Source organism: Rutidosis leptorrhynchoides, chromosome 6 (assembly GCF_046630445.1).
Source record: "Rutidosis leptorrhynchoides isolate AG116_Rl617_1_P2 chromosome 6, CSIRO_AGI_Rlap_v1, whole genome shotgun sequence".
NCBI lineage: Eukaryota > Viridiplantae > Streptophyta > Magnoliopsida > Asterales > Asteraceae > Rutidosis > Rutidosis leptorrhynchoides.
The window spans coordinates 416,971,564-416,995,792 of record NC_092338.1 but is presented as its reverse complement, the minus strand read 5'-3'; the positions used below and the strand labels follow the sequence as shown (position 1 = coordinate 416,995,792).

Sequence of the window (24,229 nt, the reverse complement as noted above, 5' to 3'; positions counted from 1 at the left end):
TAATAATAATAATAATAATAATAATAATAATAATAATAATAATAATAAATAATTCATAAAAAGTAATTGATAGAAAAATTACGCCATTGCTACCCGTGGTTTGTACACTTTTGCATGATTGATACCTAGACTTTGCTTATTTAAAATAACGAAATTACCCTCACATGTGTTGCACATGTGAGGTGTTGGTACCAAACAAGTAAATAAGCAAAGTCTAGGTACCAACCATGCAAAAATAAAAGTTTAGGTTTTGTAGTGCAAAAATGTACAAATCACATGTACCAATGGCGTAATTTTTTCAAATTAAGGGGTATTTAGCATAATGATGACATCATTATTAGACTATATAAATACAATTGAGTGTATCCTTTTATTGAGGTATAACCAGAAATAAATTCTAATTATATCAATCAGAAGAAAGGGCGGTCAACAAATGGAAGCTCCAAAGGAAGTTAGGTGAGATAAATATGTATTTATACCATGGTTGTAAAATGACGAAAATACCCTTCTTGAAAAGAAAATAAAAAGGTCCTGAACAGTAAAATCATTTACTTAAATGATATATATGTAATCGATGAAACCATGTTTTCACTGTTCAAGGGTATATTTTATTACTAAAGGCTATTTCGGTGTTTTTTGCACCCTTGTTTTCTCCTCCACTTAAGTATATTACAGTATTATTAAATTAAATACAATTGATTGTATACTTTTGTTGAGGTATAAATAACCAAGAAATACATACATGAAAATTGTATACTTATGTTGAGGTATAACCAAGAAATACATACATGAAAATCTCAAAACCTGCCGAAAGATAAACAATAAATCATCATCAGTATATTAAATACAAACATGAAAATCTCAAAACTGCTACTAAATTGATTGTATACTTTTATTGAGGTATAACCAAATTTCTTAATTTCCTAGATGTTAAAGTTGCATTTTTCATATTAATGGAGTCAAGAGTTCTGAATAGTTAAAACCAAACATATATGATATATATGATATGTGATATGCAGGGTAAGGTAGCAACACCAAAAAATTCATGCACAGTTTCAATACTTTCAACCATAAGAAAGGCAAAAACCCATTATGTCTTCACTTCGTTTATGTCGTTACTTTGTTGTTCCTGCTGTTGTTGTTGGTACGAGAATTGGCGCAGTTGTTGAAAATTGTGTTGTTTTTTCTGGGTCTGTATTTGAAGTTGCTGAAACTGCTGAGCTGTCAACATTGTGTTCCTCTCTTGCTGGTGCTGTTGGCTGATGTTGTTGCTGTTAGGGTAAAATGGCTGTTGCTTTGATCCAAATGATGATGATGCATTGAAGTTTAGTAAATGGCCACCGTTAGTAAGGTTCTGTCCAATCCGTACTTTTAGATGATGGATCTCCTCCGTTAGTGCCTCGTTTAACGCTATTATGTAACAGGACACGGTCAAGCAACAATCTTCCAATTTCAAAACGAAAATGAAAAAAAAAAATAAAAAAAAATAAAAAATGTGCATGTGAATAATTTGTCTATCATTTGCAAACCAATAAATCCCCAAAAGAGACAAAATATTGAAATTATTACAAAAGAATAGTTGGTCAATTTTGTTGACTTATCCCCTTTAATTTGGTAGTCGAAAAATTACACCTGAACGTGAGCAAATGTTAGAAAATCCCATGTAGTCCGTTAACATTGTTGATTAAAAAATTGTATTTATTTAATGTATTAAAACGAACAAAATATATTTTTAGTGTTGAATTAATTCAACAGGTAAAAAAGATTCTACAACGGAACTTACAGTCTTGCAAGTGAACTTGTTGCTCCATAGTTTGTAACCGCAATTTCAGCTCACTGTTATCAGCTGTAAAACAACTTGTGTCCCTCTGAAAACAACAGATGGTAAATATAAAAAAAAGATGTTCAATTCCAACAAGGTTGTAAAAGTCGCGAGTCGGGAACGAATCAATCGGGACCTCCGAGGGATGATTAGGTCGAGTCGGGGACGTTTCGGGCGTTGACCAACGTTGACTTTATACAATAAATAACTTAAACATATATATTACACATAAATATATCAAACATGAAACATAAACATTTCAAACATAGATATAGGACACAACGTCTAATTTCAAAAAAATAAAGTAAATTTTCACCAACTTTATCTTTGACCGACTCAGTCAGACTTTGACCTACTTTGACCCTAGTTTTTAGTGTTGACTGACTTTTTAGGTGTTTTTTTGCGAAACGTGACGGGCTAGTTCCCAAATCTACGCGTCGACCGACTCGACCGACTTTTACAACACTCGTTATAACTTATAAGTCATAAAGAATCCGTATATAAATGATGTAACATTACCTGCATAAGAGTGAGCTGGGCAGAGAGTGAGGTTGCTTCACTTTGCAGTGTTTGAACATTCCTTTCGAGCTCGCCGATGTATCTCATTTTCCGTTCTTTCGACCTTGCAGCCGATTGCCGATTCGCCCATATTCTAGTAATACAGACATAAAAGTAAATCATGGTATATATGAAACACCTAGTAATTATAATTATTATACATTATCTACACATAAGAACCGAACTCGAAATAAATATTGAGCCGAAATCAAGCTTAAAAATCACTTGTTCCTAACTTGAAATCTATGATATCTTATCTAACTCACTATGTTTTACTTTTGTGACTTAGATAGGCCATAACAATTAATAATATAAGTTGCTTGGGCCGTTTTTTCCGGTCTTTCGACATATATGAGCGATAAACATCAAAAGTAACTAGTCAAAATAGTATTCTTCATAAGGTTCAAAGGGTGCTATAGTAAAATACCAGCAATAATAGAAAAAATTTTAAGTTAACAATAGTACACAACAAAAGAAACAATTTACATGAATGCTTACAAATTCGGAACATGGACCTTCAGATGCATCTATTAAAAAATACAACTTTAGATACATATATTAGAAAATACAACTTCTACCAAAGTTAAGTTACCACGGAAACTGAATTATTTTGCTAACATTAGTTTAATATGATAATGGTGTGTTACCTTTTTGCACGTTTTGGATCCACAAGAGCAAGCTCTTCCAGCTTGGCAGCTGACATGGATTTCTTAGTATCAGTTGATGACATCATCTCTTCTGACCCATCCATCGACTGACTATGTTGATGTCTAACTCTCAGTTTCTCAACAAAATTCTCATTTTCATCTTGTCGTATTACACCTTCTGATAAATCACCCATTTGAAAACCAGATGATGTATTGATGTAGATGATGAATTGAACTTATCAATGTCAAGGTACATAGAAAACAAATCTTCTCCGGTTTCATCAGAAAACGAAGGTCCGTTAAACCCACCAACAACACCAAGATCACTATTGTAACATCCCGCCTTTTTCCGTTTACTTTCCGTTTAAATAATTTAAAGTCCGTTATTTAATTATAACATCTCTCGTTTTCTCTACGTATTTAAGGTAATTCGTTTGTTTAATTCACGCACCCGTATTTAAACTTGAGGGACCAATGTTGTCAAGTAGGCAAAGACATGACTAGGTCAACTAGTCAAACTTCTTTCTCCTCCATTCATTTCATCCTCCTCAAACTTGATACTTTCACTTTATGCTCTCAACACCCAATTCAAAGATTCATCATTTATTCAAGATCTAGCAAGCATCAACTCAAACAAATTACATATTTGGAATCCTTGCATCTTCCTCTTCGAATCCATACCAACTTCATCTCGTTTGGGTAACTTTCTAAAAATACTAAATTTCTTGTTCTTGATCTTTAAAACTTAAAAATGTGTTAATTAGTGTCTATGGCTCAAGTCTAACATGAATATGTGATTTATATGCTCGATCTTATTGTTTTGAGTAACTAGCATGAATTTGATAATTGGGTGTGTTTGATCTTGAGATTTAGTTGCTTAAATATTGTTAGATGTTAAAAATACATGTATTAAATGTGCTACTAGCATCACTAGCTTCAATTTGGTGTGTAGGTTGACATGAAAAAGCTTCATAAACATAATTGTCAAATTTATGATTTTTGAGTTAGGGTTGGGTAGAAGTAAAGTGAAATTTTGATGCTTTAAATGTCTTTGATAATGCTAAAAACGAACATATATTTCATAGCATTATTCCTCAAGAAAGACAAGCTTTTGGTTGCAATTGTTCTATTTACAAGTAATATTCGTTTAAATAATAAAAGGTGAAGACAAAAGACAGATTCGACGAATTGAAGACGCAAACGACCAAAAAGCTCAAAAGTACAAAGTACAATCCAAGAGGTTCAAATTATTGATGAGAAACGTCTAGAAATTACAAGATTACGAGCCGCAAAACGCAAAGTACAAGATATTAAATAGTACGCAAGGACGTTCGAAAATCCGGAACCGAGACCAGAGTCAACTCTCAACGCGCGATGCAACGGACTAAAAATTACAAGTTAACTATGCACATGAATATAATATAATATATAATTAATTCTTAAAATTATATATATATATATATATATATATATATATATATATATATATATATATATATATATATTATATTAAAACCGTCAGCAAACAAGAAAACAAAAGCATTTGGGCTGGATCCAGCTGGCCATGCGATCGCATGGCCTGGAAGAACAAAACCCATGCGATCGCATGGCCCCAAAAGTCTGGCCACATCTATAAATTTCGCGTGTTTTGGCAGAAAATATTACACAGAATTCAATCATTCACTCTCTATGATATATATATATATATATATATATATATATATATATATATATATATATATATATATATATATATATATATATATATATATATATATATATATAATTTATAATTTTAATTTTAATTTAAGATTAATAATAAGAAGGTTATGTTAGCGAATGTTGTAAGTGTGTAAGTCGAAATTCTGTTCGTGTAACGCTACGCTATTATTAATCATTGTAAGTTATGTTCAATCCTTTTAAATTAATGTCTCGTAGCTAAGTTATTATTATGCTTATTTAAGCCGAAATAATCGTGATGTTGGGCTAATTATTAAAGACGGGGTAATTGGGCTTTTACCATAATTGAGGTTTGGACAAAAGAACGACACTTGTAGAAATTAGATTATGGGCTATTAATGGGCTTTATATTAACTAAACGATACCTCGTTAATTTAATATAAAGATTACAATTTGACGTATCTATATATAACCACATACGCTTAATCGGGTACGGTGGGCGGGATTTCTATAAATACGAATTATCGTTCATTTTACCGGACACGGGAATGAATTAATAGTCAATGGACTCGTTGAAACAGGGGTGGATTACATTCAAGGGTAATTGGTGTAATTGTTAACAAAGTATTGAAACCTTGGATTACGCGTAGTCGATAACCTGGTGTATTCATTAAACAAAGTATTAAGACATTGTTACAATTCGAATCCCCAATTAGTTGGAATATTTGACTTCCGGTATAAGGATAATTTGACCAAGACTCTCGCACTTTATATTTATGACTGATGGACTATTATGGACAAAACCATATGGACATATCGAATAATCCAGGACAAAGGACAATTAACCCATGGTAATAAATTAAAATTAACACGTCTAACATCATGATTACGGAAGTTTAAATAAGCATAATTCCTTTATTTTATATCTCGTCGCACTTTTATTTATCGTCATTTTAATTATCGTACTTTTTAATTATCGCAATTTTATTTACTGTCATTTTATTTATTGCACTTTTTAATTATCGCACTTTAATTTATCGCACTTTAATTATTGTCATTTACTTTACGCTTTAAATTAAGTTATATTTATTTTTAATATTTTACATTAGGTTTTAACTGCGACTTAAGACATAAAATCGACAAACCGGTCATTAAACGGTAAAAACCCCCTTTTATAATAATAATACTACTTATATTTATATATATATTTATATACAAATTTAGTTTTAAAAAAATATAGCGTTAAACTTGGCTAGTTCCCTGTGGACGAACCGGACTTACTAAAAACTACACTACTGTACGATTAGGTACACTGCCTATAAGTGTTGTAGCAAGGTTTAGGTATATCCACTCTATAAATAAATAAATAAATAACTTGTGTAAAATTGTATCGTATTTAATAGTATTTCGTAGTAAAAATATAACTATTTCGTATACACCTCTACACACATCAAGTATTTTTGGCGCCGCTGCTGGGGACTTCTTAAACGCCGGAAGCGAAACGCTATATATAAAAAAAAAATTATTAAGTTTTAATTTCTTTCTGTAAAAAACTAAAAATACGTTTTAAATATTAAAAATACAAAAAATATAGAAAGAAAAACGATATATATTTTTAAGAGTTTGTTTAAAGTATATAAAATTATAAAGTATTTCTATTTCTATTTTAGTTTTTAAAATATAAGTTTTTAATTTATTTTATATAAATATAAATATTTTATATAAAATTAAAAATAGAAAAAAAAGTAAAAAAGTAATCGGGCCCAACTGTAGCGGCCCATCAGCTGGCCTGGATCCACAACCCATGCGACCGCATGAACCCGTAGGCTAAAACTCATGCGACCGCATGAGACAGTCTGACACGCCTGGTCTGAACCTGGTACTGCATTAATTACGGAGTATAATTTAATTATTATTAATATAAACCATAATTAGGGTTAATTATTATATTAATTAATTTTAGTTTTAATTAATTTGTAATATTTAGTTTAAATTAGTTTTATTAGTTTTAAAATTGATACTTTTATAAAATAAATAATATAAAAATAATATTTTTATAACTTTAAACTTATTTTATATTTTGTATCTTTTTATTAGTTAAAGCGTAATTTTATAATTTTTCGTTCGTACTTAGTTTTAAATTTAGTATTTGCCGTAGTTTATTTTTATTTCTAGAATTTTAAAACTTTGCCGTAAAATCCCGTAAGTACTTTTTCTTTAGATTGAGATTTAGGCGCTTTAAAATTTTACGACATCGCTTATCGCTTTAGTTTTAAATAAATTTTAGTACTTTTTAAGTTATTGCCGTTTTGGATATAAAATTCCTTTTAAGCTTTAATACCTTTAGACGTAAGTTTTAAATTTTAGTTTTTAGACTTTTAAGTTTCGACGCTGCATTTTATTATTTTTCGACGCTTATTTTTCGACCTTTTATTTTTCGACGTTTTTCGACGCGCTCTTTTTTATTCTTATTTCTCGACGCTCTAGTTTTTAGGACATAGAATTTTTTATTTCTTCTCTAAAATTTCTTTAAATTTCGACGAAAAATTATTTTAAGTGGTTAAATTGATAGACATCCAAAATTTTCTGGTTCGTAGTAATAGTTGGATTTGTTAGTGGCGAGTTGTGGGCTTCCGATTTAAAGGGTCCTGGCTACCTGCTGCAACTATTGGCTATTCGAAACGTGAGCAAAATCAGAAAAGTCTATTAATTTGATAACTTATATAATTTTTATTTTTATAACTAATAGGATATTCAGTGAATGCACCGAGCAAAACGTTCACCACTTGTAACACGATCAAGACATCTAGCCAATATTGTCGCCGTTGATTTTTGATGTCAAAGCTAAGGGGTATAAAATACTATTAAATTTTAGCAGAAAATACTATTAAATACGATACAATTTTACACAAGATATTTATTTATTTATAGAATGGATATACTTAAACCTTGCTACAACACTTATAGGCAGTGTACCTAATCGTACAGTAGTGTAGTTTTTAGTAAGTCCGGTTCGTTCCACGGGGAATCTTTTTAAACGAAGCTTAACGCTATATTAGTTTAGTTTTATAAAAATACAAATATATATATATATATATATATAAGTAATATTATTATTATAAAGGGGAGTTTTTACCGTTTAATGACCGGTTTGTCGATTTTAAAACTTTAGTCGCAGTTAAAACCAAATGTAAAATATTAAAAATAAATACAAGACTTAAATTAAAGCATAAAGTAAATAACGATAATGAAATTGCGAATAACAAAAGTGCGATAAAATAAACTTGCGATAATTAAAAAGTACGATAATTAAAAGTGCAATTAAATACAATAACAATAAAAATGCGATAATTAGAAGTGCAATTAAATATAAAATAAAGAAAATTAAATATGAAATAAAATAATTATGCTTAATTAAACTTCCGTAATCATGATGTTTGACGTGTTGATTTTAGTTTTATGCCCATGGGTTAATTGTCCTTTGTCCTGGATTATTTAATATGTCCATACGGATTTGTCCATAATAGTCCATCAGTCATAAATATAAAGAGCGAAAGCCTTCGTCAAATTATTCTTATTCCCGAAGTCAAATATTCCAACTAATTGGGGATTCGAATTGTAACAAGGTTTTAATACTTTGTTTAATGAATACACCAGGTTATCGACTGCGTGTAAACCAAGGTTTTACTACTTTGTTAACAATTACACCAATTATCCTTGAATGTAATTCACCCCTGTTTCAACAAGTCTATTAACTATTAATCCAGTTCCGTATCCGATAAAATGAATAATTATTGGTATTTATAGATATCCCGCCCACCGTACCCAGTCAAGCGTATGTGGTTATATATAAATACGTCGAATTATAAGTTTGTATATTAAATTAACAAGGTATTGTTTAGTTAATATAAAACCCATTAATAGCCCATAGTCTAATTTCCACAAGTGTCGTTCTTTTGTCCAAACCCCAATTATGGTACAAAGCCCAATTACCCAATTTTAGTAATTAGCCCAACATCATGATTACTTCGGATTAAATAAGCATAATAATAACTTAGCTACGAGACATTAATGTAAAAAGGTTGAACATAACTTACAATGATTAAAAATAGCGTAGCGTTACACGGACAGAATTTCGACTTACACCCTTACAACATTTGCTAACATACCCTTATTATTAGGATTAAAATTAAAATTAAAATTAAAATTAAAATATAAATATAAATATATACGATATAGATAGAGAGATGGATATATTTGGTGAATTTTTACGATCAGAATGCGCGAGCTTTATAGGGAGTTTCAGAAATTGGGGCTCCGCGACTCGCGGCCAATTTTGCCTTCAAACTCCGCGAGTCGCGGAGTTTACTTTTACAGCTCACCCATGTTTGGAGTCTTTCTTGCCGACGATTTATTTTATATATATAATATATATATATAATTAATATAATTAATTATATATTATATTATATTTATATACATAGTTAACTTGTAATTTTTAGTCCGTTGTGTCGAGCGTTAAGAGTTGACTCTGGTCCCGGTTCCGGATTTTCGAACGTCCTTGCGTACAATTTAATATCTTGTACTTTGCGTTTTGAATCTTGTACTCTTGTAATTTCGAGACGTTTCTTATCAATAATTTGAATCTCTTTGATTGTCTTTTGTACTTTTGAGCTTTTTGGTCGTTTGCGTCTTCAATTCGTCGAATCTGTCTTTTGTCTTCACCTTTTATTATTTAAACGAATATCACTTGTAAATAGAACAATTGCAACTAAAAGCTTGTTTTTCTTGAGGAATAATGCTATGAAATATATGTTCGTTTTTAGCATTATCAATTTTTCTTTAGAATCGTCATCAAGTCGACTAAGTACTCCAATTCAAATTTTTGATAATCCATTTTTTGAACCTGACCTCACAATTGAGAATCCAGAGGATATTCAGGGACAATTCAGAGATCCTGAACCACTAATCGTTCCTCCTGAACCACAAATCACTCATCCAGAGATTGTCGAGGAGGAAACCATTAAGTCAGAATCCTTTGGTGATTCAGATTCAACAAATTCAATCATGGAAAATCTGGAACCTCTAAGTATGGAAGACCGAATGAGAGCTAAACGCACTGGCCAAGGTCACGCAATTACTCAACCAGACATTAATGCGCCAGATTATGAAATCAAAGGACAAATCCTACACATGGTAACTAATCAATGCCAATTTAGTGGTGCGCCGAAGGAAGATCCAAACGAACATCTTCGTACCTTTAATAGGATCTGTACTCTATTTAAAATCCGAGAAGTGGAGGATGAACAGATATATCTCATGTTATTTCCCTGGACTTTAAAGGGAGAAGCCAAAGATTGGTTAGAATCATTACCCGAAGGGGCGATTGATACATGGGATGTTTTAGTTGAAAATTTTCTTAAACAATTCTTTCCGGCATCTAAAGCCGTAAGACTCTAAGAAGAAATTGTTACGTTCACGCAAAAGCCAAATGAAACTTTATATGAAGCATGGACAAGATTTGGAAAGTTATTGAGAGGATGTCCGCAACATGGTTTAGACACTTATCAAATAGTACAAATATTCTACCAAGGATGCGACATCACTACACGAAAAGACATCGATATAGCAGCTGGTGGTTCCATTATGAAGAAAACCGCAACTGAAGCTTACAAAATTATTGATAACACTGCTTCCCACTCACATGAGTGGCACCAAGAAAAAGATATCGTTAGATCATCTAAAGCAGCTAGATCCGATTCTAGCCATGACTTTGATTCCATGTCCGCAAAGATAGATGCTTTCGAGAGACGAATGAAAAAGATGACTAAAGATATTCACGCAATACGAATTAGTTGTGAACAGTGTGGAGGACCACATTTGACAAAAGATTGTCTCAGTATTGAACAAACAATGGAACAAAGAGAGAATGTTTCATACATGAACCAAAGGCCTGGAAATAATTATCAAAATAATTATCAACCGCCAAGACCAATCTACAATCAAAATCAGAATTATAACCGAAATTTTCCATAAAACAACCAACAAGGTCCTAGCAATCAACAAGTATCTAACAATACTTACAATCAGCAAAGACCTATTTTTCAAAATAAACCACCACAAACCGATGATAAAAAGCCAAATTTAGAAGATATGATGTCAAAGCTAGTTGAATCTCAAACTCAATTTTTCACATCTCAGAAACAAAACAGTGAACAAATTGCTCAAGCATTTAGAAATCAACAAGCTTCTATTCAAAATCTGAAACAAGAAGTAAGCAACCTAGCAAGGTTGATAGGTGAAAGAAAATCGGGAAGTCTACCTAGTGATACAAATGCTAACCCTCAGAATGAAACAGCTAAAGCCATTACCACAAGAAGTGGTATTACAATTAAATTATCTGAAATACCTGTAATTTCTAATGACTCTATTCCTACTTCACAAGAACAACAACCTGAGCAAGAGAAGGAAAAAAAATCGGTAGTTGAAAAGGTTAATGAAGATAACACAGTTAAGGCTAAACCTTATGTTAAACCATACCAACCACCACTTCCTTACCCGAGTAAAATGAGAAAAGAAAGACTTGAAGCCGAGCAATCCAAAATTCTTGGATATGTTTAAACAAATAAATGTAAATCTTCCTTTCATTAATGTGATTTCAGGAATGCCTAGATATGCTAAATTCTTGAAAGATCTAATCGCAAATAGAAAGAAAATGGAAGAACTATCGGCTGTTACTATGAATGCTAATTGTTCTGCAGTACTGTTGAATAAGATACCAGAAAAACTCTCAGATCCAGGAAGTTTCACAATTCTCTGTTTTATGGGTAGTCTTAGTTTAATAGAAGCATTGGCAGACTTAGGTGTTAGTATAAATTTAATGCCGTATTCACTATACGCTAAACTAGACCTTGGAGAATTGAAACCAACACGAATAAGCATACAACTAGCCGATCGATCAGTAAAATATCCTAGAGGGATAATGGAAAACATGCTAGTTAAAGTTGGTACTTTAGTATTTCCAGTAGATTTTGTTATTCTGGACATGGAAAAAGATTCTTGAGTTCCTCTCATATTAGGAAGACCATTCTTAAACACGGCTAAAGCAATAATAGACGTGTTCGGTAAGAAACTGACCCTAAGTATAGAGGACGAAAGTGTTACTTTTTCAGTTGATAGAGCCATGCAACAACCGCAATCTGCAGATGATACATGTTATTATATTCAAACTATAGATTCACATGCAGAATTGTTACAAGAATTTCCAGAATTACAAGGAACAAGAGAATGTTCTTTAGGAGAAGGAACTGAACCAATTAATGAAGCTGAAATGTTAGCTACACTTATGGCTAATGATTACGAACCAACAACAGAAGAACTTCAAATGCTAAAAGTGGAAGACAGATATCGATACAAATCATCGATAGAAGAACCACCGACATTAGAGTTAAAGCCACTTCCAAACCATCTGGAATACGCGTATTTACATGGTGAATCTGAATTACCTGTAATAATATCATCTTTTCTTACTGAAAATGAAAAATCTCAACTCATTTCTGTGCTAAAAGCTTATAAACCAGCTATTGCATGGAAGATTCATGACATTAAAGGCATAAGTCCTTCGTATTGCATACATAAAATCCTTATAGAAGAAGGTTATAAAATGTATGTGCAACGCCAACGAAGACTAAATCCGAATATGCAAGATGTTGTTAAGAAATAAATTATTAAACTGCTAGATGCATGTTTAATTTATCCAATCTCTGATAGTCCATGGGTAAGTCCAGTTCAATGCGTACCTAAGAAAGGTGGCATGACTGTCATCACAAACGAAAAAATGAGCTTATTCCTACTAGGACTGTAACAGGATGGCGTGTTTGTATTGATTATAGAAAATTAAATGACGCCACCAGAAAAGATCACTTTCCCTTACCTTTCATTGATCAAATGTTGGAAAGATTAGCTGGGAATAGTTACTATTGTTTTCTTGACGGTTTTTCTGGATACTTTCAAATTCCAATAGCACCCGAGGACCAAGAGAAAACCACATTCACGTGCCCTTATGGTACTTTTGCTTACAAACGCATGCCATTTGGACTTTGCAACGCCCCTGCAACCTTTCAAAGGTGTATGATGGTGATTTTTCACGACATGATAGAAGAATGCATGGAAGTTTTCATGGATGACTTTTCAGTCTTCGGTGATACATTTGAAACATGTCTAGTTAATCTTGAACGAATGCTTATTAGATGCGAACAATCAAATCTAGTACTTAATTGGGAGAAATGCCATTTCATGGTTAAAGAAGGCATCGTTCTTGGTCATAAAATTTTAAAGGAAGGAATTGAAGTGGGTAGAGCTAAAGTAGATGTAATTGCTAAACTTCCACCTCCCACCAATGTTAGAGGAGTTAGGAGTTTTCTAGGGCATGCCGGTTTTTACCGATGTTTCATAAAAGATTTTTCTAAAATTGTCACTCCTATGAATAAACTCCTAGAAAAAGATGCTCCATTCATCTTTTCGGATGAATGCATTAAATCTTTTAATATTCTTAAAGAAAAACTCACTAATGCGCTGATCATGATAACTCCAAATTGGAATTTACCATTTGAACTCATGTGCGATGCAAGTGATTTTGCAATGGGAGCCGTTTTAGGACAAATGATTGAAAAACGATTTCAACCTATTTATTATGCTAGTAAGACATTACAAGGAGTACAAACAAATTACACAACTACTGAAAAAGAACTCCTTGCTATTGTCTTTGCTTTTGACAAATTTCGTTCATATCTCGTTCTAGCTAAAACAGTGGTCTATACCTACCATTCTGCTCTTAGATACCTATTTTCAAAATAAGATGCCAAACCATGATTAATCCGTTGGATCTTACTCTTACAAGAGTTCGATATTGAAATCCGAGACAAAAAGGGAGCAGAAAATCTCGCCGCTGATCATCTTTCTCGTCTTGAAAATCCCGAATTAGAAGTTCTAAATGAATCGGCCATACAAGATAACTTTCCTGATGAATATCTACTGAAGATCGATTATAATGAAATTTCATGGTTTGCAGACTATGCAAACTATTTAGTATGTGGATTCCTTGAAAAAGGGTTGTCGTACTAAAAATGAAATAAATTCTTTAGTGATATAAATCACTATTTCTGGGAAGATCCATATTTGTTTAAAAGTTATCCCGATAGAATAATATGCCGATGTGTATTCGGAGATGAAGCTAGTCAAATCTTAAACCACTGTCACACAGGACCAACAGGAGGGCATTATGGGCCTCAACTCACAGCAAGAAAAGTCTATGACGCTGGATTCTATTGGCCTACAATTTTCAAAGACGCACACCTTCTTTGTAAATCCTGTGATGCATGTCAAAGGGCCGGAAAAATAAGTCAACGTGATGAAATGCCACAAAATGTCATTCAAGTATGTGAAGTATTTGACGTTTGGGGTATTGACTTTATGGGTCCATTTCCAAAATCTCATAATAATCTCTACATTCTTGTTGCCATTGATTATGTATCTAAAAGGGCGGAAGCACAAGCTCTCCCAACTAACGATGCACGAGTTGTAGTCAACTTCTTAAAACGTCTTTTTGCAAGGTTTGGAACACCGAAAGCTTTAATAAGTGATCGGGGTACTCATTTCTGTAATAATTAACTTGAGAAAGTTCTCAAAAGATATGGAGTAACTCATAAAATCTCAACCGCTTATCATCCACAAATAAGTGGACAAGTTGAAAATACCAACCGAGCTTTAAAACGTATTCTAGAGAAAACCGTAGGATCAAATCCGAAGGAATGGTCCATGAAATTGGAGGATGCACTCTGGGTTTTTAGAACAGCCTACAAAACTCCATTTGGAACCACACCTTTTAAACTCGTTTACAGAAAAGCATGTCACCTTCCAGTAGAAATTGAGCACAAAGCATTTTGGGCTTTGAAGACATGTAATCTTGATTTACATGAAGCCGGACGTCTACGGTTAAGTCAACTAAACGAATTAGAAGAATTAAGACATGAAGCATACGAAAATTCGTTAATCTATAAAGAAAGAACGAAGAAATGGCATGATAAAAGAATCAGAAGTTCAAAAGAATTTAAAGAAGGAGACAGAGTTCTTCTTTTCAATTCAAGATTTAAACTATTTCCTGGAAAATTGAAATCAAGATGGTCTGGACCATTCATAGTCAAAAGAGTTTTCCCATATGGAACAGTAGAGTTAATAAATTCAAATGGGATTGAATTTAAAGTTAATGGTCACAGAGTTAAACATTACATACATGATCCAATAGAAGTTGACAACGAAGTTAATCATAATTTCGACACTACAGCTAACTAAGTGAGGGAAGATTCGAATCTTTTAAGGGTAATATATATTTCTATTAGAGTTAGATATTCTGTTTTCTTGTAGTTTCCTAGAATGGAATCCGAATGGTCTTTCCCTAGCAGACCCTAAAGAACTAGTCTTCTCCCTCCATTCTGAATTTTTATTTTTTTTTAAGTTTTACGAGATGAAGAATTCCTTTGATCTGAACCATGGTCTACTACTACACGCTATGATTACTAAACGTAATAATGACACACTCCCGAGTGAAGTGGTATCATTTATAAGAGGTAAAATGGACGAAGTGAGGAAAGAACTCAGGAAAGATCATCATAAGACACATTTTGGTAAAGGAAAATCAAAATCCGCAACAAAAAGAAGAGCACGACACCTTGAAAGATGTTATAAATGCAGAAAATGGTCACACGAAGGTAAATGTTCAAACAATCAAACATATTCAAATCCCGAATTTGTTACTATATGCAGAGAAGAACCGTTCATATGTTTAGAAGAAAAGATATTGAAGAATCGAGGTTACGCTTATGTAGCTATGGAGAACCAAATCACACGACTCTCCTATGAGTCAGCTAAAGCAGGTCTCAGAGAATTCTATCTCACAGGTAAGTATGTACAGTTTTTATTTTTGTTTTTATTTATTGCTTTTAACCTTTTGATAATAAACGCTGAATCGTTCGCTATAAAGTATTAAATTGATATTCAATAAAATTAGGTATGCGAAACCAAAATTATTGATAACATACAAAAATTTATTACATCACTGTAAAATTTACCGTTTATTTTTAAGGTATAAATATCTTTAATTAATCAACCCAAGATATTTCAAAAATTCTTCAGGAGTAAAACTAGTTTATGGAACCGAAATTACTTTACCGAAAAGAGGGACGTATATTTTTGTTAATATTTGATTGATTAAAGTGGGATAAAAAAACCAAAAAGATTTTTAATTTTAATTTTTACCTTGTTTTTAAAATAAATATATAAATATCAAATTATTAATGTAAATTTTTAAAATCAATATATTTAAGTTTTTAATATAAGTTTAAATGAATATTTTAAAAATTAATATTTTTAATATAAGTTTATAAAATTAATGTATAAAAATATTAATGATATTTATATGAATTTTTAATTTTTTGCATTTAAGTTTGGTGAGAATTTAAAAAAAAAAAATACTTTATTTCATTAAGTTAAAAATTTGATATTTAAAATTCGTCGTGAGTTGAAAAGTAGGTCGTTGAACCGAAATTGCTTTACCCGAGGGCGGGACGAGAACTTTTATTATCATTATTTTTAATCTTATTGAATTAAAGTTTGCCAAAAATATTAAAAAACCCAAAAATCTTTGCTTTTAAAACGATGCTTAAAAAGTAACAAATTTTAAAACTTTGTTGAGAGACGGACTAGGACAACTATCCGAAACTCCCTCATTCTTAAAAAGAAATAAATTTCTAAAATTTATTAATTTATGTTTTATTAGTTAAAGGTTTTTATAAAAAAAAAAAAAATCAGACCCCATGCGACCGCATGGAGTTTCCTCTTAAAATCCATGCGGTCGCATGGAGGCAAAATCCTAGACAGAAGCATAAGTCAGTCGACCTGCTTCTCTATATCCTCACAAAAACACACACATACCCGAAAATACTCCCAAACACTCTCAAAATTTCGCCATTTTTCACCATAATTCATCAAATTTCTTGCTCTAATCATGTCTTTCTTCAGATGGGGAGGCAAAAAGGTAAAAATTTCACCCCTAAACTCTTTAAATTTTCAGTTTTAGTGTTCTTGAGCTAATTTATACTTAATTTAATTTTGTTAATTTCTAGTGTAATTAGAGTTAAATTGTTAGTATATTATGCATGTATAACATAGATGAAAGGACCCGTCCTTATCCACCTGGACGAAGTCATCAACATTTGGTCCCATTGCGATGATCGACTCCAAGTAATGTCCTTAAAATGAGCAAATGCACAGCGGAAGACTTAATTCGTACCTGAGAATAAACATGCTTAAAAGTGTCAACCAAAAGGTTGGTGAGTTCATAGGTTTATCATAACAATCATTTCAATATATTAATAGACCACAAGATTTCATAATCATAAACATAATACACACGCAAGTGTATGTAAAGCATTCTAAGTGGTTGAGCACTTGGTAAGCATACTTAACATTTAATCAACGTCGCATATTCTCTTTATTATGAAATCTCACTACACTGTACCAAGTGTAGCCTACAAAATGAAGTACTGTGCAACCGTTGAATACTAGTCGTCCAGTCCGGTTGGGGTTGTCAGGCCCGATAGATCTATCAACAGGATTCGCGTTTACAATACCCATGTAAATAGTAGTTACCAAGCTACAGGGAAATATGACAGTGGTACAACTCAACTTAGAATATATTTTTAAGTACTTGTGTCTATTTCGTAAACATTTATAAAAGCAGCGCATGTATTCTCAGCCCAAAAATATATATTGCAAAAGCAATTAAAAAGGGAGCAAATGAAACTCACCTAATGTATTTGTAGTAAAAATACATATGACTATACTGAATAATGCAGGGTTGGCCTCGGATTCACGAACCTATATCAATTATATATATTAACACATATAATTGACAATTAACCAGTTTATATATTAACTTTATTAACATATTCCTATTAAAGTATTTTTATTAGGATATAATATATTTTATAATACTATATATAAATGCTTAAAATGTATTAAAATTAATATTTATATACTTCAACTTAAAAATATCTATATATATTATTTGTAACATAATTATAATAACATTTTATTAGAACAAAATAGTATCTAATATTAATATAGTTGTAAAAAAATATATTTTTAGATAATTGTCTTTTAGTTTGTAAATAGAATAATAATTATGATAATAATAATAATAATAATAATAATAATAATAATAATAATAATAATAATAATAAAAATAATAATAATAATAATAATAATAATAATAATAATAATAATAAATAAATAAATACTACCTCGCAAGAAAAGCTCCAAAAAGAAATAACTCCCCATGCCCGGGCTCGAACCCGAGACGTCTCGCTTAACTAAACTGTGACACCCCAGGTAAAACGTTCCCCGTAGCATGATATTGTCCGCTTTGCAGAGATAGGGACGTACCCTTGTCTCCCCCGTAGGTTGCTCACGGATTTTTCTTGGCGACCAAACACGAACAGCACTTTCCCAGGAGGTCACCCATCCTGGTAGTGCCCTTGCCTGAGCACGCTTAACTGCAGATTTCTCATGGGATCTGCTGCGCTTGTGGTCCCAAAACGCGTCATGCTAGGAAAGGTCTACACATCCTTATAAGGCATGCTTCGTTCCTCTCTCCAACCGATGTGGGACGGATGTAACACGGATGTTACAATCCTCCCCCCTAATGGGACACAGCTTCCTCGCTGTGCACGTTTGGTCCGGGGCCTGGCTCTGATACCATCTGTGACACCCCAAGTAAAACGTTCCCCGTAGCATGATATTGTCCGCTTTGCAGAGATAGGGACGTACCCTTGTCTCCCCCGTAGGTTGCTCACGGATTTTTCTTGGCGACCAAACACGAAGAGCACTTTCCCAGGAGGTCACCCATCCTGGTAGTGCCCTTGCCTGAGCACGCTTAACTGCAGAGTTCTCATGGGATCTGCTGCGCTTGTGGTCCCAAAACACGTCATGCTAGGAAAGGTCTCCACATCCTTATAAGGCATGCTTCGTTCCCCTCTCCAACCGATGTGGGACGGATGTAACATGGATGTTACAATCCACGACCCTACTTTTTCCGTTATCTTTTCCGTTAATTATTTAACAGCCGTTAACTGTTAGTGTGCCACGTCATTTCTATGACCTATATTATTATTTTTATAATAATATATATATATATATATATTAATTATTATGTGTTATGTGAATATTTGTATTCATATTTTAATTTATACGTTTCTACGTCTCGCGGATTTCCATCCGGCGAATCTTTTTGGTTTTCAAACCAACGGTCGAGTTTTTGGGACATTTAAATCCTAAATATTTTAAATATGATATTTTAAGATCATATTATTATATAGTGTATTTATATTTATTTTTCGTCGCGCGTTTGTTATCTCTCCGGGTTTTTAATCGCGTAAGCGTGTTTTCGCGTTTCGGGACTCGTTCGGGCTTTCGGGCCACAAGGATTATACATTTAAGTGAGATGGACCAAGTGGGGCCCACCCCACTCCCTTTTTCGGCCGAATCCATGGGGTATACCCCTTGCTTTCTTTTTTTTGTTAATTACTTTTCACTTCATATTATTTTTCCTAAAACCTAATTTTAGCAAAGTGCTCTCCTCCCTCCCCTCTTCTCTTGGCCGTAACCCACCACACCCATCATCATCATCATCTTGCTTCAACATATAGCTTGGATCAAGGATTATTTAGCACCAACGCGTTCCTCTCGTTCTTCTCTACGCGATTACATAAATCGTTTCTTGATTAGGGTATAAACTCTAACCCTAGAATTTTCAATTTTTCATTTATTTACTGTATTTTGATGATTATTTAGTAGTATGATGTTTGTGGATTATTGTAATGGTGTTTGTATGCATAGATGTACTCATAATCACATGTTTTCGGTTTGTTAAATTCTGGACAGCAGCTATTTCGTGTATTCTGCGTTTGTGACTGAGATAAATGTTAAAATAAAGTATGTAAATGAGTTCCTCTCATCAAGACATTAATTTTAGACTCCGGATTCATGTCGTTTCGATTCCCGGAGCCCTAGTTATGATCAAATTACTATTTTGTTAAAATTGAAATGTGGATTGACATGAAACAGGTTTGGTCCAACTTTGTGACCATCCTTGATGTCTTTAGGGTGTTTTAGTGTGTTAGGACTGATGGTGGGACGAACTTTCATGTTCGGGTCACCTAAATCCGAGCCACGGTTCACCCGTTACGACTAAAACACGGTTTTGAGTAAATTGAAGGTCCAAGTGGTGTCATGGCTGATTACCACAACTTGTGGACTGTTCTTGGTGTGTTCTTGAGTGCATCATTGTGTTGGGTGGTTTGAATAGGCGGAGATGCATATAAGGCTCGCCAGAAATCGACACCCGGGGCTCAAGATACGACCCGATGAACTTTTGAATTAAAACTTATGTTTAATTCTAAAACTTATGATAAAAATAATGAAACTCATTATTAATTAATTACTTATGATAAAAGAAGTAATTATTATTATTTAAGAATTATGATATAAATATTTATTATATCACTTAATTATTATTTATGATTTAATTAACATTTTAATTTAACTTATGATTAATAATACTTTTATTATTAATGGAAAATACTTATGATAAGTATTAAATTTATTTTATAAGAATATTATTATAAGACTTATAATAAATATTAAATAATTATTTAATTATTATAAGACTTAATTATTATTTAATTATGATTTAATTATTAAATACTTATGATTTAATAATTATAATTAGAAACTTATGATATGATTAATAATTCATTATTAATTAATAAAACTTATGATATGATTTAAAATTTATTATTAATTAATAATACTTATATTATGATTAATATTTAATTAATTAATTAAATACTTATGTTATATGAATTATATCATTTCAACTTATATTAACTTTAATAATTCATTTTATTTAATTAAACTTATGTTATGACATAATTATACACTTTTAACTTTAATAAACATTATAACTTATGTTATTATTATAACTTACACTTTTCAAATTAACGTTGAATATGTTTGACCAAGTTTGACTTTTGAGTTGACTTTCGGTTGACTTTGACTTTCAGTTGACTTTTGTTGACTTTCTAAATAAGGAAACTTTCCTAACTTAAAAACTTTCCAAAAATAGAAACTTTCCAAAAATAGAAACTTTCCAGAAATAGAAACTTTTCTAAAATAGAAAACTTTCCAAAAATGGAAACCTGCTAAAAATAGAAACTTTCTAAAAATAGAAAGTATGTGTCCGTACGCTGTTCCAGTCAAACCGATGCTTGTCGAGTATTGTTCTATGTCTACTTGTAACATGTACAATGGCTATCATACTAAGACTTGACCTAAGTTAGTTATTTATATCGACCTACTTTATTTATAGGTCGGCGTTGTGATCATTCCTGATCACTTTACTCTATTTGCTGTTCGCTTGTTTGTGTGGTTTCTTCAGTTGCTTTTAAAGTGAGTTATAGTCCCGTTTTTACATACTTTTCAAAGTATATTTTTGGGATGTGATTACATGCATTTTTATTTACGTTTAGACACAAGTAACAGTTAAATTTAATTATTCATTGTGAGTTGGACAAAAATATTTCCTAGTCTGGTAACTGTAATCATTGATTTCTACCGGTGAACGCGAATCCTACGAATAGATCTATCGGGTGTGACAACCCCATTTCGAGCTAGTCGCGCTAGCAATTTATAATCGGAATGTTTAGTACTTCGTAATTTGTTGTAGATACACTGTCCAAGTGTATATTTTTATTGTGTTTGGCAAGGGTAAATAAAGGGTTAAGTGGTTACCAGGTGGCTCATTGATAATGGAATAATGTTTAATGTTTTATAACATTTTTAAATCTTGTGGTCTAAAGTTTACTTATTTATTTAAACCTATAATTCACTCAACCTTTGTGTTGACAGTTTACTTGCATGTTTTCACAGGTACTTGAGTTATATGATGCTTCCGCTGTCTTTAGAAGAGTCTGCATGCATTTGGGCAGATTTTATTGAAACAATTTATGAAACTTAAGTTGGCATTCTATTTTTGGATAATTTAAACTTGTGGGTTGTTGGCAAGGTTTTGTGTCAACTTTTGGTTTATTACTATGGTTAGTTGTTTTAAAACTACTTATTTTGGTTTGTTTCCTTTTTGGGAAACATTTGTAATAAAAGAATGCAACTTTGTTTATTTAATTCATTTAAGTCCGATCAAGCTGTGGGACCAACTGACGGATCCGTTAAGTGTTCTGACGGGGTCGTCACATGTGGTATCAGAGCGTTGGTTGTAGGGAACTAGGCGGTCTTAATGTGGTCAACCCGTGGTTTTTAGGGTGCATTAGAGTCTAGTCTACAGCCCGACCTTTTTGCTATAGCATTAATATGCATTTCATTTTGTATAAGTTATATTATTAGCTTTTATATCTCTTTGGTATGTGGTTTGCGGTTTTGCTGTTTGCAGATGTCGACTTCGAGCGATAACTCCGTTGCTGCTCCTGCTCCACCGTCTCCTGCTAGACGTCGTGCTAATCAACCAGAGATCGATGATCCTGTTCATTACTATTTTTCTACCATTACTCATATGAACCGGGCTTATAATGAGGTGACACGTATTAACGCCCTTAGTGATTGTTTGCGCACTTTGCCACATAATGAAGTTATGGACGAGATCCGTGCCGACATGGGTAACTTTATCACTTTCAAGCATAGGGTTGAGGATGAGAACCGTAAGCGTGATCGAGAAGTTAAGGCTAAGTTTGAGGCTCTCGAGAGCACTGTTCGTGTGTTGAAGGAAGAGTTGGATGTTGTGAAAGGGAAGTTGCTTAAGTATGAGGATCCTGCTGAGACTCATGCTGGACCAGCTTATCACACCCGCTCTAAGAGAATGTGATGTGATTATTCATATTGATTATCTATTTCATCAGACTTAATGTCCTTTTTATACATACATTTTGGGTTATGTATGGCGTTTTGCCGAGGATTTTATTAAGATTTTGTTATGGGATATTTTTCATTATGTATGGATGGTTATTTTTATGACATCTATTATCATTATAATGTTTTATTTGTGATGTTGTGGCTCTTGGCATGTTATATTATGCGTAATATATGTTCATGTATGTTAGGTGCTATGTATGTTGTATGATGTTATCATAAAATATGTATGCATGTGATGGTTATTTCTATAACAATCATAACTGTCATGTTATTACTCATAGTGTTAGTTGACTAATATTTTAATGGTTAGTCTTTTCGTGTTTTGATCTATTCCTTTATAACACTAGTATTATTCTTGGTACTAACGGATGTGTTATTCTATTTTGAAGATCATGCCTCCAAGAGAGTCCACTGAAGTGCGTATGCAACGCCTGATCAATGAAGGAATTGCTGCTGCTATGGCAGCAAATGCTAATGTTAACGCCAATGTGAACAACAACGTGGAATGCTCCCACAAAACTTTTATGGCTGGTCGACCCCAAGAATTCAGTGGTACGGAAGGACCAATAGGGCTTACTCGTTGGTTCGAGAAAATCGAATCTATTTTCAGGGTCAGTCGGTTCCGTGAAGAGGACAAAGTTAGTTTCGCTAGTTGCACTCTCAAGGATAGTGCCTTGACATGGTGGAACAATCTGGTTAGTAGTTTGGGGAACGATGTAGCTTATGGTTTGGCCTGGAATGATTTTAAGAAAAGATTGATCACCCGCTATAGACCTCGGGGTGAGCTTAAGAAGCTAGAGGTTGAGCTCAAGAATTTGAAAATGCATGGCACCGAGTTAGATGCCTATGAACGAAGGTTTTTCGAGTTAACTCTGCTGTGTCCTAGGGTTTATGCGGATGAGGACCGCAAAATTGAGGTTTACATTGATGGTTTGTCCGAGAAGATTGAACACGGGGTTGAGTCTAGTGAACCCTAGACTATTGAGGCGGCTATGTCTATGGCCCACAAACTTAATGACAAGGTGTTGAGAAGAAGCAAGACTACAGTTATTGAAACTAGTGAGGAGGTTATCAAGAAGGCTGATAATGGGAAACGAAAGTGGGATAACAACCGCAATCAAAACCAAAATCAGCAGAAGAAACAGGATACCTCAGGTGCTAACAACAGAAATCAGCGTGTGTGTCCTCGTTGCTATAAAGCTCATGTTGGTTACTGCACAGTTACTTGTAAGAGGTGCTCTAAGCAAGGGCACATTGCTAAAGATTGTATAGTACTTTTGTCGGGTTCTGCTACTCTCGCGGCTGGTGGTAATAATAATGTTGGTAATAGAGGTGGTAACGGTAATGGTAATGGGAAACCGAATAATGGAAGTAATCAAAGGGTTTGTAATGAGTGTGGGAAGCCGGGGCATTTCCGAGATGCTTGTTCCAACAAGAAGACTGCTGAAACTGCACGCGGCCGAGCGTTCAACATTAATGCTAAGGA

General features: G+C 32.9%; 1 non-coding gene and 1 pseudogene across 1 annotated transcript; both read right to left on the bottom strand.

Annotated features, from left to right (window-relative positions):
* Positions 1-1,090: 1,090 nt before the first annotated feature.
* LOC139855129 (probable transcription factor PosF21) lies at positions 1,091-16,749 on the bottom strand (annotated as a pseudogene).
* Positions 10,159-10,265, bottom strand: LOC139856570 (small nucleolar RNA R71). The gene has a single exon (XR_011762043.1). It is a non-coding gene; the product is annotated as a small nucleolar RNA R71 (small nucleolar RNA).
* Positions 16,750-24,229: the final 7,480 nt, after the last annotated feature.